Genomic DNA, 26407 nt, shown 5'->3' with positions numbered 1-26407 from the left:
TGGAGAATTTACACAGAAAGGAAGTATAATGTGACTAAAAAGACATGTTTCAGTATTTAAGTGCTTTGATAATGTCACTTCATGACTCCTATATTTCCTTAACCTGGGACCAAATGGTGAACTTGATGGCCTTAAGGGAAATTGACCAATGAAAGTATCAAAAAGAGGTGACTTTTGACTTTATCATATACAAGTTAATATACTAAAAAAACATCCATAACAATTTCATCAATCAATGAATCATTATAAAAAATATCCAAAACAATTTCATCAAGCGATGAATCATTACATTATAAAATACAATCTATAAACCTTTTGGGAACTTTTTACCAAACCATGCTCAAAACCAACATATTTAATATTAATATTTAAAAATAATATGGACAATAACACATTTTCATAAATTAAATAACATGTTATCAAGCATAAGAAATGTCACTAACAGAAAACTAAAAAGCATGCAACTAATGGGAGTGACCACTCAAGGCCACCATAAGACAATTAATATATTAAGACCAAGATTAATGGGGACAAAGATCTACAAAGGACAAAGACAAACCTATTTTAACTTTATTGTTTTATTAGGTGCAAGTTGAACATCTCAAGATATAATGAAGAGCAAAATTAATTTTATTGCATTAAGAAAATCCAAACACATTTTATAACTTAACAAGGAAGAGATGTATAATACCCATCAACACATGGCATTAAGTTACTTTTTTATATATAATTTAAACTTCTATCATAAAATCACAAATTTTGCATGAATGGAATGTTTAAAATCCACTTTTATAAAAACAAAATATAATTTTTTATATAAAAAAATACTAAAAGATAAATATATTTTTTTAGAAAATAAAATAAAAAACATTTTATATATATATATATATATATACACACAAAAACTAAATATATATTAGAAAAAACACTAAAACATAAGCAAATAATTTTATTAATTTAAAATAATTTTTATAATTTTTTTGAACACTTCCCTCCTTTCTAATAAGAAAAAATAATAATAGAAATAAGGATGGACCAAAAATCTTCCTTTCTATGGTAAGTGTTTCCCACCATTAATTCCACTCATTCAAGTTATTTCATAAAACGGAGATAAGTGCTATTTCACACCCTTTTGGAAAAGTCTATTAAGCTTCACTCTGATATATCTATTCCTTGATGGATTCCTCGATATATTGATCAAGTTTTGATTCCTTGGAGATTAATTAGAGCAAAGAAAACATGGAGTTCAACGCCTCCGGTGGTGGACACAAGCCAAGGAAGGGGTTTCTATCGTGGTCATAACTCCAAGTTCATTGTCTCTGATGGTGGACGAGGCAAGGGAGGGGGTTGCAATCGCGGTCATGGTCGTAGAGTTTTCTATTTTACATTATATTTAGGGAGTTCAAAGCAATTTGATTGGAATCATTGTCATCACTAGGTATAATGGATTAAGTGTGATAATAGATAAAATGAAGTAATTATTTGTGAGCATTTGTTCTTGAATGAATATTAAGACCCATTTTATCATAGAGAAAAGTACATGCATTAAAAACAACTCAATATTTGATGTGACATTCATATTGTATGCGACTTATTTTTCATTAAAAACAATTTACTTTTTCATGTGACATTTTTTTTTGTTAAAATTTCTTCTATTTCTAATCTGAATTACAATTGTAATTTGAAATAAAGCTTCCAGTAACTCTTAATTTACCAATCGTGCATGGACATCATAAGAAACATTCACAATATAATATGAAGAACAAATGGGTACCTACTTCATATGCATTAAAAAATGCTTCTACTATTTAATGTGAATTACAAGTGTAATCTTAGTCGGATCTCCAATATATCTTAAACCATATTTTCATTTTATTTTTTAGTATTATTAAATGTTGTTATGTGCCACTTCAGTTTATGGTTAGCATTGTAATAAAAATATGCATTGTGCTTTAGAATTAGTGCTAACATGTAATATTGATTTTGTTTCTAGAACTCTACAGGTAATGACCACGAAGATGATGATACAAACTATGTTTAGATTACATCATATATCGAAGACAATGATGATGAGGATGACAATGGCGTTGGTGATGATTATGTGGATGATATTATCGGGATGGTTAGGATGATGATCATGAGGATGATCTTGAATATGATTTTCACGGTGCTAGCTAACCATGCATTATTTTTTATATTTAGTTGGGATGTCTTGATATGGTAATCATACATTGAATTTTAGTTGATTCAAATAATGATGATGATACTATTGGTACTATTTTCTTACCTTATGAATATGTTGGAAATTGTTTACATTTTTTTATGAATAATTATTGTGTATGATGAAATTCCTATTTTTTTATGCAAGTTGTGAATTTACCTTAGAATAATGATATTTATGAAACATTTTTATTTAGTAATCATACATTGACTTCTAGTTGATTTGATTAAATATGATGATGATATTATCATTTTTATCTTGTTATTTTATGTATATATTGAAAATTATCAACATTATTTTGATGGAGAATTATTATGTATGATGATATTACAATATTTTGATGGATGTTGTCAATTTACCTTAGAATAATGGTGTTCACGAAAGATTTTGATCTGTTAATCACACATTTGAATCTTAGTTGATTTGATTAAAGTTGATGAGGATATTATTATTATTGTCGTGTTAATTTATATATGTGTTGAAAATTGTCAATGCTTTTTGATGGAGAATCATTATGTATGATAATATTACTATTTTTGGATGTAATGTTGTGAATTTACCTTGGAATAATGATATTTGCGATAAGTGTATATGTATATTGAAAATTGTCAATGATTTTTTGATGGATAATTGTTATATATGAGGATAGTGCTATTTTTTTATGAATGTTGTCAATTACCCTTAAATTTGTTTACAAATATTAAGTTATCAATTTTAATTGTGATATCTTCTTAAATGTGTTATACATGAAAATACCTCCTCATCATGTTGAAGGAGACTGCTATGTTGTTGGTTGAAATACCCCTTTCTCCTAGACTATATAAGACTATAAAACAAGTTATGTACCATGAGGACCACGTTATACTAGTCTATAACAAGTTGTCCCCTTCATCTAACTTTTGTTAGCGAAATTCTCACTCAATCACGAGGAAAAAAGCTCGAGCTAACTATAATGTGACACTCTTGTTCACTTTCGGAAATTTATATGGTGGAATGTGATCTCTTTATCCTCATATTTAGCTTTTTCCTAAAAAAGAAAAGCATACAAAATTGGGAAAGAGCCATAAAGCATGGAGAAGCTTTCTCCTAAGCACAAAAGCATCTAAAAAGTGGAAAAGGCCATTTTTATACGAGGAAAGTTAGTCACCCAAAAGATTTTGCCCAAATTGGACTAATGAGCAATTTGGGAAATCTTCATAACCTTCACTTTCCTATATATTGGAGGCTTGGCCATTGAGAAAATGATGGGAATTCTTATATTGTCACGCTGGTGGGTTCTATCTTGAGAGGGAGAGCTTTGGAGATAGGAGTTGGGGGAGGTGTTGCTGCAATTGCATTTGATGGTTGTAACTTTCCTCCAACTCCTTTATTCATATATATCGGTTGTTCTTTCTTCCATATGATGTTATTCATTACTTACTTATTCTATTTAACTAATGAATGTATTGGGTTTTGGTTTATATTTATTTATTCAGTAATATTTATATGTTTGTGATAGTTTGATTATCAAGATATTACGCTGTGAAGGTTTCTTCGTTATCTCTCTTATGTGTAGGACCAAGCTTGTTGGAAATAATACTGAGAGGGGGGGTGAATCAGTATTATCTAGCAATTTACCAAATCTTCCTTATTTGATCTTTTTGAAATATTCTTGCATATCAGTACCATAAAACAATGAGCATGAATAAAGAAAATAGACAGTCACACCAAAGAACACAAGATGTAAGGTGGAAACCCAATGCGGGAGAAAAACCACCTGCTGCAATATGTCTCTATCTTCTTTCAAGAAATTCTTTTTACAATGATTTTGTACTGGTGCAGTCCTTTACCAGCACGCAGGCTGCAACCTGCAGAGAGCTACAACTCTCTCTCGTTTTCCAGTCTCTCCTGGAAGGGAGCTACAACCCCCTACTTCTTTTCATGAAGAATCAAATGATCAACAAGTATACAACAGATACAGTCTACTACAGATATCAGATTAGAAATTACAGAAACAACCCAGAACACCTTATGAACAGAAATATACAGTCAACAGATCATCTTAAGACAGGGACGCATATTTTCTTTCTGTGGCCTGCGACTGGACGCAGTATATCTTATGCTGTTCTGCGTGCAGACGCACTGTTCCTCTTTGCTTTTCTGCGACCGACGCACCCAGAAACACTATCGCGCCGCGTCTTTCGCTTCAGAGACGCACCCAATACCACAGTCGCGCCGCGTCCTTTGCCTCAGAGACGCGCCTGAGTCTTTACTGTACTGCGTCCCGGCGCACTTTCCCTTCACTGAATCTGCGTCCCTTCAGATATAGAAGATAAGAGGACTTCAGAACCAACCCAAACACTCAGATCCACAGATCTGATTATGCGCCATATAGATCGTAGTCCATTAGAAGATTCGCCCTTATAGATTTGGACTAGATCTCACCAAGAGATGTTCAACCAAGATGATGCATAATCCAAATGAACTCCTTTGCTTTATATAGGCAAGCTTCTCCCCAAAACATGGAACAAAACCACGAGCCGACACCATAGAAACACAAAACCGTCGGCTAGATACCACACAAGAAACCCCCACGTGCTTTTCTCTGCCTTGAAATGTGTGCACTGGGCGGACGCACCTCCTGAACGGCTGGCCTGCGTCCCTGGACGCGGGTTCTGTATGGTATATCTGCGGGGACGCACTTGCTGAACATATTTCCTGCGTCCTTCTTGATTTATCACCTGAATGGGTTTGCCATCAAGGACAACACCTGAATCATAATGCCAACAATCTCCCCCTTTGGACTTGATGGCAACCACATAATCTTCAGCTTCATTCTCCCCCTTTGACATCAAGGGCAAAGGGTATGCTCCCCCTATGCTCATGCATCTCCAGATCTGTAACCAGAAATCCATCATGAAGGAGATAGAGACATATTGCAGCTATTTCCAAGATCTCCTTCTCCATAATGCCAACAATGCATTATGTGCTCCCCCTGAGCCTATACCACCAATAGGAAGATGATCAACAGTAAGATGATGCATCAACAACCCCCAGTTTTTGCCTGAGGTATTCAAAAGTGTCCCTGGGCAACGGTTTGGTGAAAATATCAGCAACTTGTTCCTTAGAAGGAACATACTCCAACTTGACCTTCTGTTCAAGTACTTGTTCCCGGAGAAAATGGTACTTGATTGGTATGTGCTTGGTTTTTGAATGCATAACCGGATTCTTTGAGATGCTGATTGCACTTGTGTTGTCACATAAGATAGGGATTGGAGGAGTACAAGTGATTTGATAATCCTGCAAATTCTGCATCATCCAAAGGAGTTGGGTGCAACAAGATGCAGCAGCAACATATTCTGCTTCAGCTGTAGACAAGGCAATTGAACTCTGTTTCTTGCTGAACCAAGAGACCAGTCTAGGACCCATAAAGAACGCACCACCACTTGTGCTTTTCCTGTCATCCACGCTTCCGGCCCAATCTGCATCTGTATAGGCATGAAGAGTAAGATCTGTATCTCTAGGATACCATAAGCCATAATTTTGAGTCCCTTGAAGATATTTGAAAATTCTCTTTACTGCTTGAAGATGAGTCTCCTTCGGATTTGCCTGAAATCTTCCAACTATTCCAACTGCATGCATGATGTCTGGTCGGGTACCTGTCAAATATAGTAAACTTCCAATCATAGATCTGTAGGTTGGTTGATGTACTGCTGCAGATTCATCATTTGCACTGAGACTACATCCTGTGACCATGGGTGTACATACTGGTTTTGCATCTTCCATGCCATATTTCTTCAAAATCTGCTTGAGATACTTGGTTTGAGATAAAAAGATTCCTCCTTCCTTCTGTTGGATTTGCAAACCAAGGAAATATGTCAGTTCTCCTAGCAAGGACATTTCAAATTCTTTCTGCATGACTGAGGCAAAGCTTTGACTCATAGCTTCTTCATTACTGCCAAAAATAATGTCATCTACATACACAACAAGTATTAGCAATTTGTCATTTTCAACTTTTATATACAGATTGCTATCTGCTGAACCTTTTAAGAAACCTTGTTGATGAAGATATTTGTCCAACCGGTAGTACCAAGCCCTTGGAGCTTGTTTGAGACCATAGAGAGCCTTTTTCAATCGGCATACAAGATTTGGATCATTTCCAAGAATGAACCCATCTGGCTGTTCAATGTACACTTCTTCTTCCAAGTCTCCATTCAGAAAGGCTGATTTCACATCCATTTGAAATACTTTGAAGTTCTGACAACTTGAGAGAGCAAGAAACATTCGGATGGCCTCAAGTCTTGCAACAGGAGCAAAAGTTTCTTCAAAGTCTATTCCTTCTTGCTGTGCATAACCTTTACAAACAAGTCTGGCTTTGTTTCTAATTACTTCTCCATTTTCATTCAATTTATTTTTGAAAACCCATTTTGTTCCGATAACATTCTTATCCTTTGGTCTAGGAACCAGCTCCCAAGTGTTGTTCTTTTCGATTTGCTCAAGTTCTTCATCCATTGCTTTCACCCAACATTCATCTTTGCATGCCTCTTTCACATTTTGTGGTTCAGTAGAGGAGAGTAATGCCAAATAACTTGAAGCTTCTGCAACTGTTCTTCTAGTTTGTATACCTGCTTCTTTTTGTCCCATGATCTGAGATTCTGGATGGTTCTTTTGAACATATCTGGATGGAGTCTTTTCTTCTATTCTTGTTCTTTCTTCTGCTTCTTCGTGAGGTCCTTCTTGAGATTGTTCTTGCGGTTCTTCTTCTTCATCATTCTGTCTTTGAGGGTAGCTTTCATCTTCTTCAATGTCTTCACGATGTATTTGCCTAGGAATGTATCCCTTCTCATCAACCACTACATCAATGCTGTCAACAATTCTGCCAAGTCTTTTATTGTAGCATTTGTATGCTTTGCTATGTGGAGAGTAACCAAGAAGAATTCCTTCATCTGCTCTAGGATCAAGTTTGCCAAGCTGCTCCTCAGTATTCTTGATATAGCATTTGCTCCCAAAGATTTTGAAGTGCTTTACCGAAGGAGTTTTACCACTCCAGAGCTCATGAGGAGTTTGAGTGCTGTTCACTCGGACATTTGTCTTGTTGAGAATAATAACTGCCGCATGTGCAGCTTCACCCCAGAAGGTTGCAGGAGTTCCTGATTCATCAAGCATAGCACGAGCCATTTGCTGGATGGTTCTGTTCATTCTTTCCACTACTCCATTTTGCTGAGGAGTTCTAGCTGTAGAAAATTCTCTCCTTATCCCATGTTCATCACAGAAATCGAAAAATTCATTTGAAGTAAATTCTCCACCTCTGTCGGATCTGAGGCACTTAATTTTGTGACCTGATTCATTTTCAACCAAAGCTTTGAAGGATTTGAATTTTTCGAAAGCTTCATCTTTGTGCTTCATAAGTCCTAACCAAACAAACCTGGAGAAATCGTCAATAAATAATATCAAGTATTCCTCTCCTCTAGGTGTTCTTTTTCTGAATGGTCCACATACATCTGTATGTACTAGCTCAAGAGGCATGCTGGCTGATCCTTCTTTCTCTGGAAAGTTAGTTCTGGTTTGTTTTCCAAACTGACATGATCTGCATATGGTGTTGTCAGGAATTTTGATATCTGGAAGATCGCGAACTGCCTGATATTTGCAAGCTTTCCTTATTTGTGAGAAGCTTAGATGTCCCAACCTTCGATGCCATAACCAGTGCTCTTCATCCTTGCTTAGATAGCATTGTTGTTGTCCTTCATCAAATATGTATAGATTATTTGGAGTTCTTTTTCCTTTGAGAACTGTTTTACCTGTATCAAGATCACGAACAAGACATCCATTTGATCTGAATATAACCTCGGTTCTTTGATCACACATCTGGCTTACACTTAGAAGATTATGCTTTAGTCCATCAACAAACAAAACATTTCCAGCCTTAACATCTTCTTTTAAAGGAGCAATACCTTTTCCTTTTATAGTTGCAGGAGTATCATTTCCAAAAGAGACTTTCTTTCCCTTTTCTAAATTAGAATAAGATTCAAGTTTTTCTTTATCACCTGTCATATGCTTTGAACATCCACTGTCAATGTACCATAGATTTTCTTGTCCTTCTGCATAGAATGCTATCCCACATCTTTCTGTTTGAGGTTCCTTTATTTTCCATGTTTTGGTGCCTGAGGCTTGTTCCTTTTTTTGTTCTTGTACCTTTCTTTCCGGAAACCTGCTTCTGCATTCAAAATCTTCATGTCCAAAATTATTGCAAATAGAGCATTCAACTTCATTTTCAAGAGCTGAAAAGTTGTTATAGGTCCTTTTTGTAATCCCTGTCATACTTCTTTGTTTTTGAGCTTCCCTAGTCATGATTGTTTTATACGCAACACATTGAGCTGCTTTGTGACCAAAGTTATGGCAAGAAAAGCATTGTCCATTGAAGAAGTTTCTGCGATTATTGAATCTACCAGCCAACTGATTATAATTTCTATTTTCATCTATTCTTGAACCAAATTGGGAAGATTTTACCTGTGGCTGGTTGTGGCTTTTGTTCACCCTTAAGCTGGATTGCCCCTGATAGTTTCTGTTTGACGTTTGTCCCTGCTTTACCTGATGATCTTCCTTGTGCTCTTGCTCATTTCTTCTTGCTGCATCAAGATAACTTTTTGAAGTGGATGCTTGAGAAGTTTCTCCATTATAGCCCAGGCCTGTTTTATTTAGTGGAGACCGCTGCACACTGATAATCTCATTCAAAGTTTCAGATCCTTTGACAAACTTGAGATTAATAGTTTTTGTTTTCTCAATTTCTTTTCTAAGACCAACAATTTCACCTTCTAATTTTTCAAGATGTTTTTCCTTTTCATCAATTTGAAATTGTAGAGTATCAATAATCATGTTCTTTTCTTCTATACATCTCTTGAGTCTAGTAATTTCATCATAAAGGTTATCCACATCTACAGCATCCTCATAATCATCATCTTCAAATGCCATTAACAATCTATATTTGTTACCTTGTTCATCTTCATCACTGTTTGATAAGCCATCACTATCTTCATGGGTGTAGTAGCTTTTCTTATTTGCACTCTGTTTCTTGTTCCATCTAACTGGTTCCTTTCCTTTATCCTTATAAGAGCATTTTGCAGCATAATGACCTACTCTTCCACAAGCAAAACATTTGAAAGGTAGCTTACCTCTGAACCTTCCAGAACCCCTTTGAAGATTTCTGACAAAATTTGATTCTTCTTCCTCTTCTTCTGGAACATGACTTGCTTCATAGTGATCTTCTTTGCCTGATGCTTTAAAAGCAGCTTCCCTTCTGTCTGATGGACCTCCCTTTCTCATTTCATAAGCAGTTAGAATTCCATGCAGCTGAGACATAGTGAGAACACGGAGATTTTCCTTTTCTTCTACTGCAGATACTTTAGATTCAAACTTGGGGGATAAAGATCTTAGAATCTTTTGAACTACTATAGTCTCTTTTATTTCTTCACCCAAATTTTTCATACAATTAACAATCTCATCTACCCGAAGAAAATAATTAGCCACACTTTCATCATTATACATCTTGAGAGTCTCATATTGAATCCTGAGAGTTTGAAGTTTAGCTTCTTTTACCTGTTCATCTCCTTCATAGCTAGTGATCATTTTGTCCCATATCTCTTTTGCTGATTTGAAGTGCATGACCTTCATGAACTCTGTTTGAGATATACTTCCTAATAGAGTACTGACTGCTTTTGCATTTGTTTCATACTGCTTTTTCTCAGCTGGATCTGTAGGAGTAGCTGAAGGAAAGGCATAGCCTGATTCTACAATGTTCCAAACTTCTGTACCAAGAGATTGAAGATATGCAGTAACTCTTACCTTCCAATAATTGAAGTTTGTCCCATCGAAGACGGGTGGCCTGATTGATGCTTCTCTCTCGTAGTTGCTCATGATGAACGATCTACCTTCAAGCGATCAAGCTTTTCTGAAGGACCTGCTCTGATACCAATTGTTGGAAATAATACTGAGAGGGGGGGTGAATCAGTATTATCTAGCAATTTACCAAATCTTCCTTATTTGATCTTTTGAAATATTCTTGCATATCAGTACCATAAAACAATGAGCATGAATAAAGAAAATAGACAGTCACACCAAAGAACACAAGATGTAAGGTGGAAACCCAATGCGGGAGAAAAACCACCTGCTGCAATATGTCTCTATCTTCTTTCAAGAAATTCTTTTTACAATGATTTTGTACTGGTGCAGTCCTTTACCAGCACGCAGGCTGCAACCTGCAGAGAGCTACAACTCTCTCTCGTTTCCCAGTCTCTCCTGGAAGGGAGCTACAACCCCCTACTTCTTTTCATGAAGAATCAAATGATCAACAAGTATACAACAGATACAGTCTACTACAGATATCAGATTAGAAATTACAGAAACAACCCAGAACACCTTATGAACAGAAATATACAGTCAACAGATCATCTTAAGACAGGGACGCATATTTTCTTTCTGTGGCCTGCGACTGGACGCAGTATATCTTATGCTGTTCTGCGTGCAGACGCACTGTTCCTCTTTGCTTTTCTGCGACCGACGCACCCAGAAACACTATCGCGCCGCGTCTTTCGCTTCAGAGACGCACCCAATACCACAGTCGCGCCGCGTCCTTTGCCTCAGAGACGCGCCTGAGTCTTTACTGTACTGCATCCCGGCGCACTTTCCCTTCACTGAATCTGCGTCCCTTCAGATATAGAAGATAAGAGGACTTCAGAACCAACCCAAACACTCAGATCCACAGATCTGATTATGCGCCATATAGATCGTAGTCCATTAGAAGATTCGCCCTTATAGATTTGGACTAGATCTCACCAAGAGATGTTCAACCAAGATGATGCATAATCCAAATGAACTCCTTTGCTTTATATAGGCAAGCTTCTCCCCAAAACATGGAACAAAACCACGAGCCGACACCATAGAAACACAAAACCGTCGGCTAGATACCACACAAGAAACCCCCACGTGCTTTTCTCTGCCTTGAAATGTGTGCACTGGGCGGACGCACCTCCTGAACGGCTGGCCTGCGTCCCTGGACGCGGGTTCTGTATGGTATATCTGCGGGGACGCACTTGCTGAACATATTTCCTGCGTCCTTCTTGATTTATCACCTGAATGGGTTTGCCATCAAGGACAACACCTGAATCATAATGCCAACAAAGCTTTGGAGCTAGCTAGGAGCTCTTCCCAACTACATTAAAAACTCCAACATGACCTGCATGCCAGGACTCACATGAATTCCTTTTTTTATTCTTATTCTATACTCTACATCTTAATCTACTATGAACCATAAGCCTTAGAACAACTTTTCTCTTAATTGGTCTGTCCTTGCTTTCCAAGATAAATTAAAAGGGTTTTATGTTCATTTAATTGTACATTAAATCCTAAAAAAAATGATATTTAGAAACTGTAATATATTTCACTATGTAAATAAAGATGGTTGGTTTCGACCTTGTTCACCAGTGTTTTAAATAGACTATTAGGTTTCGACCTGGTTCACCGGTGTTTTAAATAGACTGTTGGTTTCAACCTGGTTCACCGGTGTTTTAAATCTTCAGCAACTTGCGGAAGTGTCGAGACCAAACGCTGGTTCACCGGTGTTTTAAATCTTCAGTTTCTTGCGGAGGTGTCGAGACCAAAAGCGGAGTTACGGATGTGTTAAAAAACCATTTGCACACAGAAGCCACATCTGAAAGTTGGAAATTTCTGGTAATTTCAAACAAATATTGAACAGAGGAAATACTCTGTTTTTGCCACAGGATCTTTAACACAGGGAAGCTAATAAAATTTCTGAGAACAGAGATTCTTCACACCCATAATAAACTTGTATTAATTCATAAAAGGCCTGATACAAATTTCTTCCTCTGCTAGAGGGATTCAACAAGAACTTTCACCAAAACAAAATACTCTGTCTCTCTTTTACAAATGATTTTTACACTGCTGTGTAAAATCTTCATTCACATTTTACTGCTGAAAAAAGCTTTTACATTTACTGTTGTAGAATAAAAATTTACATAGATGTATTGTTGTAAAAGAAATCCTTCACATTCACCCCTGTGTGAAATTTTCATTACATTCAAGCGGATGATCATTCACATTACATATTCAATTAAAAAAAAATAATTACATTTCCACACCATACATTTCATTTCAATGCATTTCAATGCATATGCTCCACAATTTTATTCGCATTGTTGTGCGTTGGATTTCTTGTTGTTTCCTTTTGCTGCCGCGGCCCTCTTTTCATCCCCTGTTACAATACTCACACTTTCGCACTGCAGTGCTCTATATTTTTTTTATCCCCGTGTGCATTTACATTAAAAGGTCAATGCCTTAAAACTAAACATATCACATACGATACCTTACCCATACTTCCGTAAATTAAAAAAAAAAAAAAAAATTTAAAAATGTTTACCAACTTTTACCTATGACTATGACAGTGCATTAAATACATTAAATAAAAATGGCGGTAAAAACAAAAACTAATGTTCTGGCAGGTTGAATAAGATCTATGTCCGTTGACCTGATCGGACGCATTTCGCACACCAACCTCACACAAGCCAAACGATGTTTAATGTACAGGGAATTGGTGGTTTTGGAGTTGTACACTGGACGTGTGTCAATTGATCGGGGTGTTCGGAGCCCTTCTTACGGATACCGCTTTTGCCAATAGGTGGTGCAGGGAAGTCTGGGTGGTTTTGCCAAAACCACGCTGCAATAAATGTGCGGTTGAAATTAATATTTCAACACTCCCTTTTAATTTCAACTGCTGGGTTATCAGTCATACCCAGACATTTCCTCAAAAATTCAAATCTTTTCTGGTCCAATGGCTTTGTCAAAATGTCTGCAACCTGTTCCTGAGTCCTGCAATGTTGTAGAACAATTTCTCCATTGCTCACCAATTCTCTGATGTAGTGAAACCTTGTGTCAATGTGTTTCGTTCTCTTATGAAACACTGAATTCTTGGATAATGCAATAGCTGAGCTATGGTCACAAAAAATCATCGTTGCTTTTGCCTGCTCTTGGCCTAAGCTCCTCAACATTCTTCTCATCCAAACTGCTTGACATGTTGTTGCTGTAGCTGCCACATATTCTGCCTCTGTTGTAGACAATGCTACAATGGAATGCTTCTTAGAAGCCCATGAAATGGCTCCTGAACCCATGTGAAAAACATAACCGGAAGTGCTTTTCCGATCATCTACACTTCCAGCCCAATCACTATCAGTGTATCCAACCAAATCTGAACATTCTGAGATTGTATATAAAATGCCAAAACTTTTAGTACCTTTGAAATACCTCAGAATCCTTTTTGTTGTCTGCCAATGTGCTTCCTTTGGCCTCTCCATGAATCTGGAAATTAAACTAACAACAAACATTATTTCAGGCCTAGTTGCAGGAAAATACATTAGGCTGTCAACTATGCTCTTGTACAAACTACGATCAAAGTCCTTGCTGCTGTCCTCTTTGCTGAGTTTTAATCCTATTATTGTGGGAGTGATTGCTGCCTTGCACTCTTGCATATGGAATCTTTCCAACACTTCATTTACATATTTTGCCTGTGAGATAAAAATTCCATTTTCATTTTGATCTACTTCTATTCCTAAGAAGTATCTCAGCAAACCCATGTCAGTCATTTCAAATTCCTCTTTCATGACTGATTTGAAATTTTCAATGAGGTAGTCATCATTACCTGTAAAAATCACATCATCAACATACAACACTACAATTAGCAATTTACCATCCTTTTCTTTGACGTAGATAGTGGGTTCTCCCTCACATTTGTCAAATCCATTCTCCAGTAGATAGGAATCTATCCTACTGTACCATGCTCTTGGCACTTGATTCAGCCCATAAAGAGCTTTCTTCAATTTGCACACTTTGTGCTCTTCACCTTTCTTCTCATAGCCTAGAGGTTGTTCAATGTAAACCTCTTCCATTAACACTCCATTTAGGAATGTTGACTTCACGTCCATTTGGTAAACTTTCCACTTGTTTTGTGCTGCTATGGACAGCACTGCTCTCACTGTTTCCATTCTTGCAACCGGTGCGAAAGTTTCCTCATAATCTCTCCCATACTGCTGCTTGTACCCTTTGACAACCAGCCTTGCCTTGTGTCTTTCTATTTTTCCTTCAACATTGCTCTTGGTCTTGTAGACCCATTTAACTCCAATGACTTCTTTACCTTTTGGTAGCTCAACCAAATCCCATGTCTTGTTTCTCTCTATGGCATTCATCTCCTCATCCATAGCTTCTATCCATTTCCTATCATTAATTGCATCTTCGAAAAGAATAGGGTCATCAACATGACAATACAAAGCAAACAAGGAGTTCATACCTTCATCATAAATGTCACTTAAATTTTTGAACTTCTTACCTCTTTCATTTGGTGTGCAAGTGCTTGAAGATGCACTTGAATTTCCTCCTTGTGGTGTGCTTGGAGAAGCACTTTCATTTCTCCTCAAGGGTGTCTCTTGTTGTCCTTGTGTTGGCGCTGCTATTTGGGGATGTATTTCAGCCATCTCCTCATCATCTTCATCATGAGACAAACAGCTTTTAACGTTCACTGTTTTCTCTATGCTTCCATCCCAAGCTTCCTCCTCAATGAACTGAACATCTTTGCTCACAAAAAACTTCTTGATGGATGGGATATCCAACCTGTAAGCTTTGGATTCCTCACTGTACCCAATGAAAATACATTTCTCCCCTTTGCTGTCCAACTTCCTCCTTAGCTGATCTGGAATGTGTGCATAGGCCACACATCCAAAAATTTTCATGTGGGTGACTCCTTGCCTTCTCCCACTCCATGCTTCTTCCGGCACTTTGTTCATCACTGCTTTTGTAGGACACCTATTCAAAATATATACTGCATAATGTACAGCTTCAACCCAATAATCATTTGACAAATGCTTTGCCTTCAACATGCTCCTCGCCATATCCATGATTGTCCTGTTCTTCCTTTCAGCTACTCCATTTTGCTGCGAGGTGTACCTAACTGTAAACTGTTTGTGTATTCCATTTTCTCTACAGAACCATAGGAATTTCTTGGAGATGTACTCACCTCCTTTGTCAGTTCTCAAAACTTTGATATGCATCCCGCTTTGATTTTCTACAAGTGCCTTGAAATTTCGAAATTTTTCAAACACTTCATTTTTGTTCTTTAGAAAATAAGCCCAAGTCTTTCTAGTGAAATCATCAATGAATGTTAGAAAATATTGGTTACCTGCTAGTGATGGAGTTTGCATCGGTCCACATAAATCTGAGTGGACAATCTCTAAGGGTTCCTTTGCCCTTATGTTTTTCCCTAATGGAAAACTTTCTCTATGTTGTTTCCCCAATATGCAACCTTTACAAAGGCTGTCCGGTTTCTCTATCAATGGTAATCCTCTTACCATTCCTTTCCTACTCAACAGGTTAAGACCTCCAAAGTTGAGATGCCCAAATCTCAAGTGCCACAACCAATTTTCATCATTTGGTACGCTTTGGAAGGCCTCTTGAGTAACTGCTACAATTACTTCTTTTTTTTTCAAATCTGCCCTTATTCTGAGAGGGAACATCCTGTTCCTCGTCATCTTCACTTCAGCAATGCATCTTCTGCTGGGTGCTCTATCCATGATGGTGCATACATCATTCTCAAAGAAAACATTGTACCCCTTATGGACAAGTTGTCCAATACTCAAGAGGTTACATCTCATTCCAGGAACATAATAGACATCTGCTATGGTTTTCCTTTCACCTTTCTTTGTAAATATTTTTACTTCTCCTTTTCCCATAACAGAAATTTTGCTATCAGTCCCAAGTGTGACTTCTGATTTCACATTTTGATCTAGGGCAGAAAACAGGGCTAAGTTTCCTGTCATATGGTTGCTGCAACTTGAGTCTAAAAACCATATGTCTTCACTGTTTGTTTCAGCCATGGTACAAGCTAACAACACATTATCTTGACTGATGTTTTCTCTAGTGATATTTGCATTTGATCTATTATTCATATCAAGCTGCTTCTTCCTACATTCATTTGCATAATGCCCATATTTTTTACAATAACAACATTGGACATTGGATTTTTCATACCTTTGTCCTTGAGCATGATGTTGTCCTCTTTGTTGACTGCTGCCTCGGCCTTGGTTCTAATTTGTATTGCTGCCTCTTCCTTGAGCATTTCCTGGACTGTTCCTTCCACCTCTGTTTTGACTTCTGCCTCTTCCTCTCTTGTTTCCTCTGCCTTGACCTCTTCCTCTTCCAAATGACATCTGGGTCTTGAAGGCTTGCTCTAGAGATGAGTTTTCATTTCTACTCAACATCTACTCATGTGTTATCAGTGATGCATGAAGTTCATCAACTAAAAAGTTTGAGAGATCCTTTGTCTCTTCTATGGTGGTGACAATCACATCAAACTTTGAGGGTAGGACCCTCAATATTTTCTCCACAATCCTCCTTTCTTCAAGAGTTTCTCCATGATTCCTTATCTGTGTGACCAGACCAATCACATGTGTGAAGAATGAATCAATATTGTCTGACTCCTTCATGCACAGGTTCTCAAAATCTTTCCTCAGCAACTGTAGTTTTGTTGTCTTCACTTTCTCCAAGCCTTGATAGGTTGTCTTGAGGGTTTGCCATGCTTCTTTGGATGTCTTAGCTGCTGCTATCCTTGGAAACACACTCTGGTCCACTGCTTGATACAAAAACACACGGGCTTTTGAATCTTTCTTCCTATTACTCTTCAATAGATCCTTCTCTGCCTGAGTTAATCTATTAAACTGATTTTCATCTGCTGGTTCTTCAAAACCATCCTCAACAAGTTCCCATAGATCTTGTGACACAAACAGGGCTCTCATGGTTATTGCCCAGTAATCATAGTTTTTCCCATTAAACTGTGGGAGCTGAGTATTAAACATGCCCATGCTAATGCTTGTGCTAGCCATTCCTTGCATTCTCAGCTATGCTTCTAAATCCTTGACTGTATATTAAAAAAAACTTACTGTTTTTTCAGCAGTAACACAAAAACTGGTCTGAGAAATACCTGGATCATTTTGCCTGAGACTTCACTTTGCTGGAGAGGATTTATTGTTGCAACAAAATGAACCTTCCTTCAGCTTCTTTACACCTTCAAAGAGCCTGGATTTGCTCTGATACCATGTTGGAAATTTCTGGTAATTTCAAACAAATATTGAACAGAGGAAGTACTCTGTTTTTGCCACAGGATCTTTAACACATGGAAGCTAATAAAATTTCTGAGAATAGAGATTCTTCACACCCATAATAAACTTGTATTAATTCATAAAAGGCCTGATACAAATTTCTTCCTCTGCTAGAGGGATTCGCCAAGAACTTTCACCAAAACAAAATACTCTGTCTCTCTTTTACAAATGATTTTTACACTGCTGTGTAAAATCTTCATTCACATTTTACTGCTGAAAAAAGCTTTTACATTTACTGCTGTAGAATAAAAATTTACATGGATTTACTGCTGTAAAAGAAATCCTTCACATTCACCCCTGTGTGAAATTTTCATTACATTCAAGCAGGTGATCATTCACATTACATATTCAATTAAAAAAAAAAATTACATTTCCACACCATACATTTCATTTCAATGCATTTCAATGCATATGCTCCACAATTTTATTCGCACTGCTGTACGTTGGATTTCTTGTTGTTTTCTTTTGCTGTCGTAGCCCTCTTTTCATCCCCTGTTACAATACTCACACTTTCGCGGTGCAGTGCTCTATATTTTTTTTATCCCCGTGTGCAATTACATTAAAAGGTCAACGCCTCAAAACAAAACATATCACATACATACGATACCTTACCCATACTTCCGTAAATTTAAAAAAACAATAAAATTAAAAACGTTTACCAACTTTTACCTATGACTATGACAGTGCATTAAATACATTAAATAAAAACGGCGGTAAAAACAAAAACTAATGTTTTCGCAGGTTGAATAAGATCTATGTCCGTTGACTTGATCGGACGCATTTCGCACACCAACCTCTCACACAAGCCAAACGATGTTTAATGTCTGGCGAATTGGTGGTTTCGGAGTTGTACATTGGACGCGTGTCAATTGATCGGGGTGTTCGAGCCCTTCTTACGCTTTTGCCAATAGGTGGTGCGGGGAAGTCTAGGTAGTTTTGCCAAAACCACACTGCAATAAATGTGCGGTTGAAATTAATATTTCAACACTGAACCTATCGGAACCAGGTTTCTATCATGCGACACTCTGATGAGTTGTGTATAATTAACAATATTTTATTAATTATTCACATAAAATTAGAGTTCACACTTCCCTTCCGGGCTCGACCCAACCACTACAATCTACAGGGTAGTTTCCATGGACATTTATATAAGGCCTGTATTTCTTTTTATTCGTAAAAAAAGAAAATTTGTTAAAATTAATATGTTAATATTTATATAAAAAGTTATATTTAAATTTCGCACAAATACTTGGAACGCTATTAATTACCTCACGCCTCACACAAAGGATTGAAGTTAACAGAAATTAATTCTATTTTTTTAATATTAAAATATATATATATATAAAATTTTAATTTTTTATAATTATTGTCGTTGGGTTATTATATGTTTTTCATGCTTTAAAATATGTTTTAACTTGGAGTTGTCTTTATCGTGAAATCTTAATTTGGGTTATTTAAATTGATTTTTTAACTTTACATATGGATTCAACACCCTAAAAAGTTATCCATAAAAAAACCCACTGGAAAAAACCCCAAAAAAACAATTTCCTTTAATTTTAATTTATTCTTCTTATTATACAGTAGAATCGTGACTACCATCTTTTTCTCTTCCAATGTGTTTTTATTGTATTTATAGAGTAGATTTATAGTTTGATATTTAAATTTATAAATTTAAATTTAAATTAAATTATTTTTTAAATCATTAATATAAATAACATTTTATATTATTGTTTATTTAGGTTATTAATATTTTCAATAAATTTTATAGATATTAATGAATATATTAAAATTTAAAGTATACATTTTTTATCACTTTATTTTATTTTTAATACATCATTTTATTATATTAATTTATAAAATAAATAAAGATGATGTAAATTTATAATATATTTTACTAAAATAAAATATGTGAATAAAAATGAAATATTATTTATAGTTAAAAATGATAGAGTGGAAAGTGATATCATAAAGAGTTAGTATTAGGAAAAAAATTATTTTATAATTGTGAGAGATAAATAATAATATATAATATATCAAAATCATTATGTATAAATATTATAAACTAATCTAGAGTTGGAGTTGACCATGAATGATCTCATAGAATATGTGTGTACATTAATTAGAGTTATGGTTAGATTTATTATGTGTTTTTATCATAGCTACAGTAAGGAGTATCCCAAGTAGGCAAAAGAGGTTGAGTGGTGGAAAGAAGCTTGTAGTGTGAGTAGCTCAACTATTGACTATATGTTAAAACGATAGTCGCAGTGGTCATTTAGTTTTTTTAGTCCCGACAATTAGTCTCGACTTTGTCTATTGTATGGCGAGGGGAGAACAGAATCAATATGTATAATTTTAATCACCTTACACAAAAGTCATTATATGAAAACCTCACTACACAAAGAAAGAAGTTAGGAAATTCCTTGGTGCAACCATATTATTCTAGTTACTAAGGTTCACAATGCTGCAAGGAAAATTATGACTTTTGGAAAAACAAAAAATGTTAAATAAAGAAATTATAGTGCAAAATATAGTCATATGCTCAAAAAATTGAATGATGCAGGTTGTTAATTTGAAAACCACACTGGTGCTGAAGATGGAGTCAATGGTGTTGATGTTTGGTGAAGGAGCCTCCTTGTGATTAGAGCCACAGTGGTGTGTGAACACCCTAAGGGTGTTGACTCCAATTTGTGAAATCCTGGCAAAAATAGGTGTATTTCCCCAGGAAGTTCTAAGACATGTTATTTAGGCATTCATGTTGCACAGGAGCACATGACGACACAAGTTGTGGAATGAACCACCTAGATAGATACGATGATGGTAGGTGTGCTCATACGCTAACTTCAGGTCAATTTCTGTAAGACCTTAAGACTTTGATAAAGCATACATGTCATGTAGTGGCACATGGACTTATCAAGTTGTGGAATGGACCAATTGGATAGTTACTAGGGTGGCAGGTGTACTGGTATCCTAGAGTGTTTGAGACTAGTTTAATCTCCCCGATTTGAGTTTAATGGGGAGATTGTTAGGGTAGTTCAGGTAAAATTAACTCAGTCAAGTTCAGCTAAACTTGACCGGCAAGTTCTCCAACTCTTAAAGGATAACCTCAATTTGGCATAGAATCAAATCAAACAATAGACAGATCAACATCGCAGTGAAAGAAGTTTTGACATAGTTGATTGGGTATTTTTACAGATACAACCAAACAAACAAATGTCCCTCAAGTAGGCTAAGAAGGATAATAAATTATCACCCAAGTTTTATGGTCCTTACAAGGTGTTACAAAAAGATTGGTACTATGACACACAAATTGTAGTTTCCTACATCTTCCTGAGTACACCTAGTTTTCCACGTGCCATGCTTAAAGAAGGTTATCGGTAATAAGCTCCCAATTCAAAAAAATATTTTTAGAGCTTGATGAGGAAGGAAAAATAATACTGGAGCCCAAAGCAGTCAACGAAACAAGAACCCAAAAACTACGAAATTGATCAATGATAGAGTATCTCGTTAAGTGGAAGATCTTACCTACTAAAGATTCCACATGGGAGGATGGAAATTTTATACAAAAGAATCCAAAACTACTCAAGTGTTGAGGACACCACTTTTTTTTTAGGATAGGGGCATGTTAGGTACCTATAATACTGGTGTATCTCCTTATTATTGTTGTTGTGCCCATGTATCCCCCATATTGTTATTGTTGTGCCCCATAGAGGCCCACTATTGTTATTGTTGTGCCCTTGCATTATTATTGTTATGTAGGCTCTGATTATATTGTGACACTTTAGACTCCTATCTATAACAAGTATGTATTGTCATTTATATCATCTAAGAATTGTTCATTTATGTGATGTAAAGGAGGTTTCCCCTTGAAGAGGCTAATTTTCAAGTCATTTCTCTATATTTTCTTTTGTTTTGTGATTTGGTTGCATAAGGCTCTCATAAACCTAGAGTGCGAAAATCGTCAGTAATTTGACCGAGTCAAGTTTACCTAAATACTCTAACGATATCCCCACTAGACTCGATTTGGGGAGATTAAAATGGTCTCGATCACTCTGTCAAAGTAAATATAAAAAGGTTACTATCTACATGGGTAACTATCTCACATTCACACATTGCCCCCCTCAAGCTAGGATACCAGTACACCTGCCACCTTGGTAACTATCCAAGTGGTCCATTCCACAACTTGATAAGTCCATGAGCCACTGCATGACATGTATGCATGATCAAAGTCTTACGGTCTTACAAAAATGGACTTGAAAATAGTGTATGAGCACACCTGGCACCCTCATACCTATCTAGCTAGTTCATTCCAAAGCTTGAGTCATCATGTGCTCATGCACAACATGCATGCCTAAATAACATGTCTTAGAACTTCATGGGGAAATACACCTGCTTATGGCAAGATTTCACAACTTGGAGTAAACACCCTTAGGGTGTTCACACACCACTGTGGCTCTCATCACAAGGAGGCTCATTCAGAAAACTTCAACACCATTGACTCCATCTTCAGCACCAATGTGGTTTTCGATGTAACTGTTGGAAAATGTAACTAGGTTCGGTCTTCATTATTGTACTTGAGTCAAATGTAATATATTTGTCAAAATAAAGTGAAAATAAATTTATTATCAATTTGAATTGACTTATGAAAGCATGGGTTTCATGCTTGGGTCAATTATAGTTCAAGCCTCCATTGTAGGATTTCGGTTATTGTCAAATTCATTTATTGTTGGGTCAATGATTCCTCCATCAATTCATCCTCTTGAGCAAGTCATCAACTCGACCTCTTCATCAAAGTTCTCAAATCAGCTTCTCCAAATTCGGCCTCAAAAGAATACTTATTAAGTGAACTTATGTCAGCCCAAAACAAAGTCATAACTCTTCATGATTCATGTCAGATCATTTAGGATGGGAAAACCACTATATATATAAGCCTGGGATATTCGCATTATAGTAAATCAGAGTTCGCAATTTCAGAGAACAATTTCAGTGATCACAGAGAGGAAGTTTCAGTGCATCTCAGAGGAAGTTTTCAGTGAAATCTCAGAGACAATTTCGATGCTATTTACAGTGAGAAGTTTGGATATCAGTGAGACATACCCTTAGTGTTATCATAGTTAAGGAAATGCAGATTGTTCAGTTTTCCATAGTTCTGTGCTCCCACATTTTGATGCTATCACATACTAAAATCTCGGTGCCTATATTATCTTGGTGTAACCACAATATGGTGGGATCGGTGCCACCATAGAAATGAAGTCTATCGTTGCTATTACAATGATATGACCTCAGAGGTATTGCAGTGACAATGTCTTAGTGAAAGCTCAATGGAAAGTATTCGATGTTAACACATTGAAAGGAAGAAGGGTGACTTGACTCAAGTTTAGATTGTAAGGGCCTTGGTCGTCTCATATTTTGAATCTACTGAAGGATGAATTTATGACTGGGTTTTCCCCTCGATGAGGGATTTTCCCTAGCAGCATGCTTATATATTGTGTTCTCTTATTTTGTTGTTTGGCATTAATCTTGATGATAAGGAAAAATAATTAAGAGATCTAATACTAGTAATGAAAACATCATAGGTTAATTCCATAATAATGGAAATCATTTAAACTGTTGACTCTTAGGATTTCCCAACACGGTATCAGAGCTATGGTCAAGGTCAAAGGAATTTTGAAGATCACCTATATACCTTTGAATTATTCTCAGTAAAAGGAACCTGTTTACATTGAAGATTAAGATCAAGAACATATCTTAAAAGAATGGATAGCTGATTACAATAAGCTAGTTCATTTACCATATTAAAAACACCTTACATAAAAGGGAGGATTCCAGTATTCCTCAAGGTGACAAAATCAGATTATCTCTAAATTAAAGTTTGATTATCACAAAAGTAATCTCGATGCAATCACAATTGTTGAAGCGATGAATGGATAAACTTCAGAGCTATCATAGTTTCAGGGCTCTTACATTGAATACAGGTTGGTTATATCTCGGTTTTGTTACAGATAAGAGGTCTCCATATCTCGGTGCTATCTCAGTCACCATATGAACATAGTCTCGGTGCTTTCATAGTATTATCGGATCACATGACCTCAACTCGGTGTTATTTCAGTGATACCAATATGGCGTATGAGACTCGGTTCTATCACAATTGTGACATTACTATAAGAAAGGTTCAATGTTGTTACAAGGGTGAGGACTTTGCATCACATATTCAAAAATTCGAAAAAGGAACTTTAGAATTTTAGTGATATTACAAGGTGATTTGATGCTACTTCAGTATCACAGTTTGGGTGCCACTACAATGACCTCAGTTCAAAACCATCATAATGGCTTCAGTTTGGTATTATTACAAGTAACAACAGTTCAATTCTCTTTATAAGGTCTCAGTGGTGTTACAGTGATAAGGTCAAAATAATCAGTCTTCCACTCATTAAATAAATATCAAGCACAAGCATAAGGTTCCATCTCAATGGAAATCTAGTAAGTATTTAACAAAATGCACCTTCAACAAGTCTAATAAGCTATAAAATCAAAGGTACATAAAACAAAAGGTACGTATATCCATAAGTTTCTTATGGTTCATATAATTCTTATTTATAGCCAATCTAGGGTAAAGATTGTAGTTCCTAGATAACACACTAAAATCCTATATTAGAATCTTAATCTTTATCTTCTAGGATTTACAAGTAGTCTAGGATTTCAAGCAAAATACCAATGTTGATTGAAAGAGTGAATATGTTGATCTCCATAGGATTCCATCTAACTTAAGAAATTAAATCATGTTCTTAGTATCATATGTCTTTTCTTGAGAGCATGTATTATAGATCATGGTTGAATACAAGAAGAAAACTTCAAGGAATACTTATAAGGTTTGGCCATCTCTAGGTATGTCTTAGTCTATACACCTTATAAATCCTCTTAAAAGGTACATTTATCTTATTTTGAAATTTGTGATACATTACTAATATTGTTATGTCTAGTAGTCTTGAAGCATAATGATTCTTATTCTGGGTAATTTATCTCTTGATAAATCTACCCCCTCATATTCTTAATTGACTTTATAGAACCCTAGACAAGTTCTCTTAAAAACTCTAACCTAACGGTATGCTGAAAAAGTGTGAAACCCTAACCTACTTAGGGTTATTATGAAATGTTATTTGAAGTTTTTATTGATGATGTCATGTTTTGGATTTCAGTATGATCATGAAATTTAACTTGTTAGGGTTGAAAGATGTTTGTCTGAGATCCCGAACCTTTGAAATTTTGGAATAGTTGGGTGTGCTTTGTTATGTTATGAAACCCTAGATATTTAGGGTTTGGTTGGGTCTATAAGCAAAATCCCCTAGAATTCTAGGAGTTAAACCCTTGGTATGTGTTAATTTGGTTGAAACCCTAGCTTGGTCTAGGTCGTTATATGTCTAATATATTAATTTTTTCTAACATATGATGTGCTTATGTGTGATAATGAATTTGTAGATATGAGTAATTATTGATGTTCATGAGTCTTAGGGTTTGGAAATGAGCCTCGGTCAAAGTTTGATGTTCTAGGATAATGTTATCTTGTAAATATAAGTTTTTGCAGCTAAACCCTCATAGTAGTTAAATTATCTAGTATGTGTGATATGGCAATCGGGAATCTATCTATATAGTGAGTGTTGAGATTGTGCAAATAAGAAATCTTTGTTTTTTTTTATCAAACCCTATTATATGCTAGTTATGATGTTGATTATGCTATTATTGGCTTTGATTATTGAAGCTCATGTATAAAATCTAGGGTTTACATGAAATAATGTTAGGGAATCTAACATATGAAATTTGAATATTGTTAGATAAGGTTTTCTACATGGAAGATCATGTCCTATCATTGAAAGAATATTGAAACCCTAGATATAATTAGTTTGATATCTTGATGAGTTGTGGTTGTGATTTAAGGTTTGTAAATAAACCTAGGCAAGAAGTTGAAGTATATTCTCTTATTGACTATGTCTAATTCTTCCATTGTTATAAGATTTATGTTATGGCTAACTTCATGCTGCTATAGTTTTGTTTGTACTTGCTATATAAGTTTTGTAGGTACACAATCTTCTAGGTGATGAAGATGATGGAAAGAAAGGTTGATGTGATAAGCATGATATGAATGGTGATTATGACTCTGTAAAAATTATGGAAGCCATGAAATATTCTCCAATGATGAAAAAGAAGAAGCTAATTGCCCTAGGTTAAGAGGGATCCTAGATAGAAGAGATCTCCCTGAGTTTAAGAGGGAGTCTGGATAGAGAAAGTCTCCCTGGTTGAGAGGGAGAGCATAGTTTTGATTGGAGAATGAAGTTTGAAGGATATGTTGTTGTATGTGAAGTTGAAAAAGAAATATTCAGTAGATAGGCCTATCATGTTGAGAAGAAACATTAGGAAAACCCTAAAGGTTAATGTTTATTTATGAATATGTGAAAGTATATTGTTGATTGGGGTTGTGTTTAAATCTCTCAAAGGTTTTGATAGCATGTTGGTTTATCAATCAAATTGATTGGGAGAGATTTATTGTCCTTGATATGCTAGATCAAGTAGAGGCTTTGTCAGTGAAGCATTTCCTGGGAGGACATCTAGCCGACAATTTGTATTTAGGTCCCACGGTAGGGAGGGTGGTGTGGTCATAGATCTTTGACCATGGATACACGCCTAGGTCCCTGGGTTGATGGTTAGAAAGTAAGCCTGATGGTACCTAGAGAGGTTGAAAAATTGAGTCCATCTTAGTCCCACCTTGATAGATTTCCCTAGTTAGGAATCTAGTATGTGGCATTGTGGTGCATAAATTATTGGGAGACCAATGGATAGGTTTTCCTTTTCAGGAATGTAGTCCATGGCATTACGGTGCCTAAACTTGTTTGTATATGATGTGGTTTGAGATCTTCCATGTACCTCTTTGGTTATATGTAAATATGAATACCTCCCTAGTTAAGAGGGAGTATTGAAAAATGTAACTAGGTTCGATCTTCATTATTGT

This window comes from Pinus tabuliformis, chromosome 3_2 (genome assembly GCF_031772625.1).
Source record: "Pinus tabuliformis cultivar Carrire ecotype Pingquan chromosome 3_2, CPIR1, whole genome shotgun sequence".
Lineage (NCBI taxonomy): Eukaryota > Viridiplantae > Streptophyta > Pinopsida > Pinales > Pinaceae > Pinus > Pinus tabuliformis.
Note: the sequence above shows the minus strand (reverse complement) of the source record.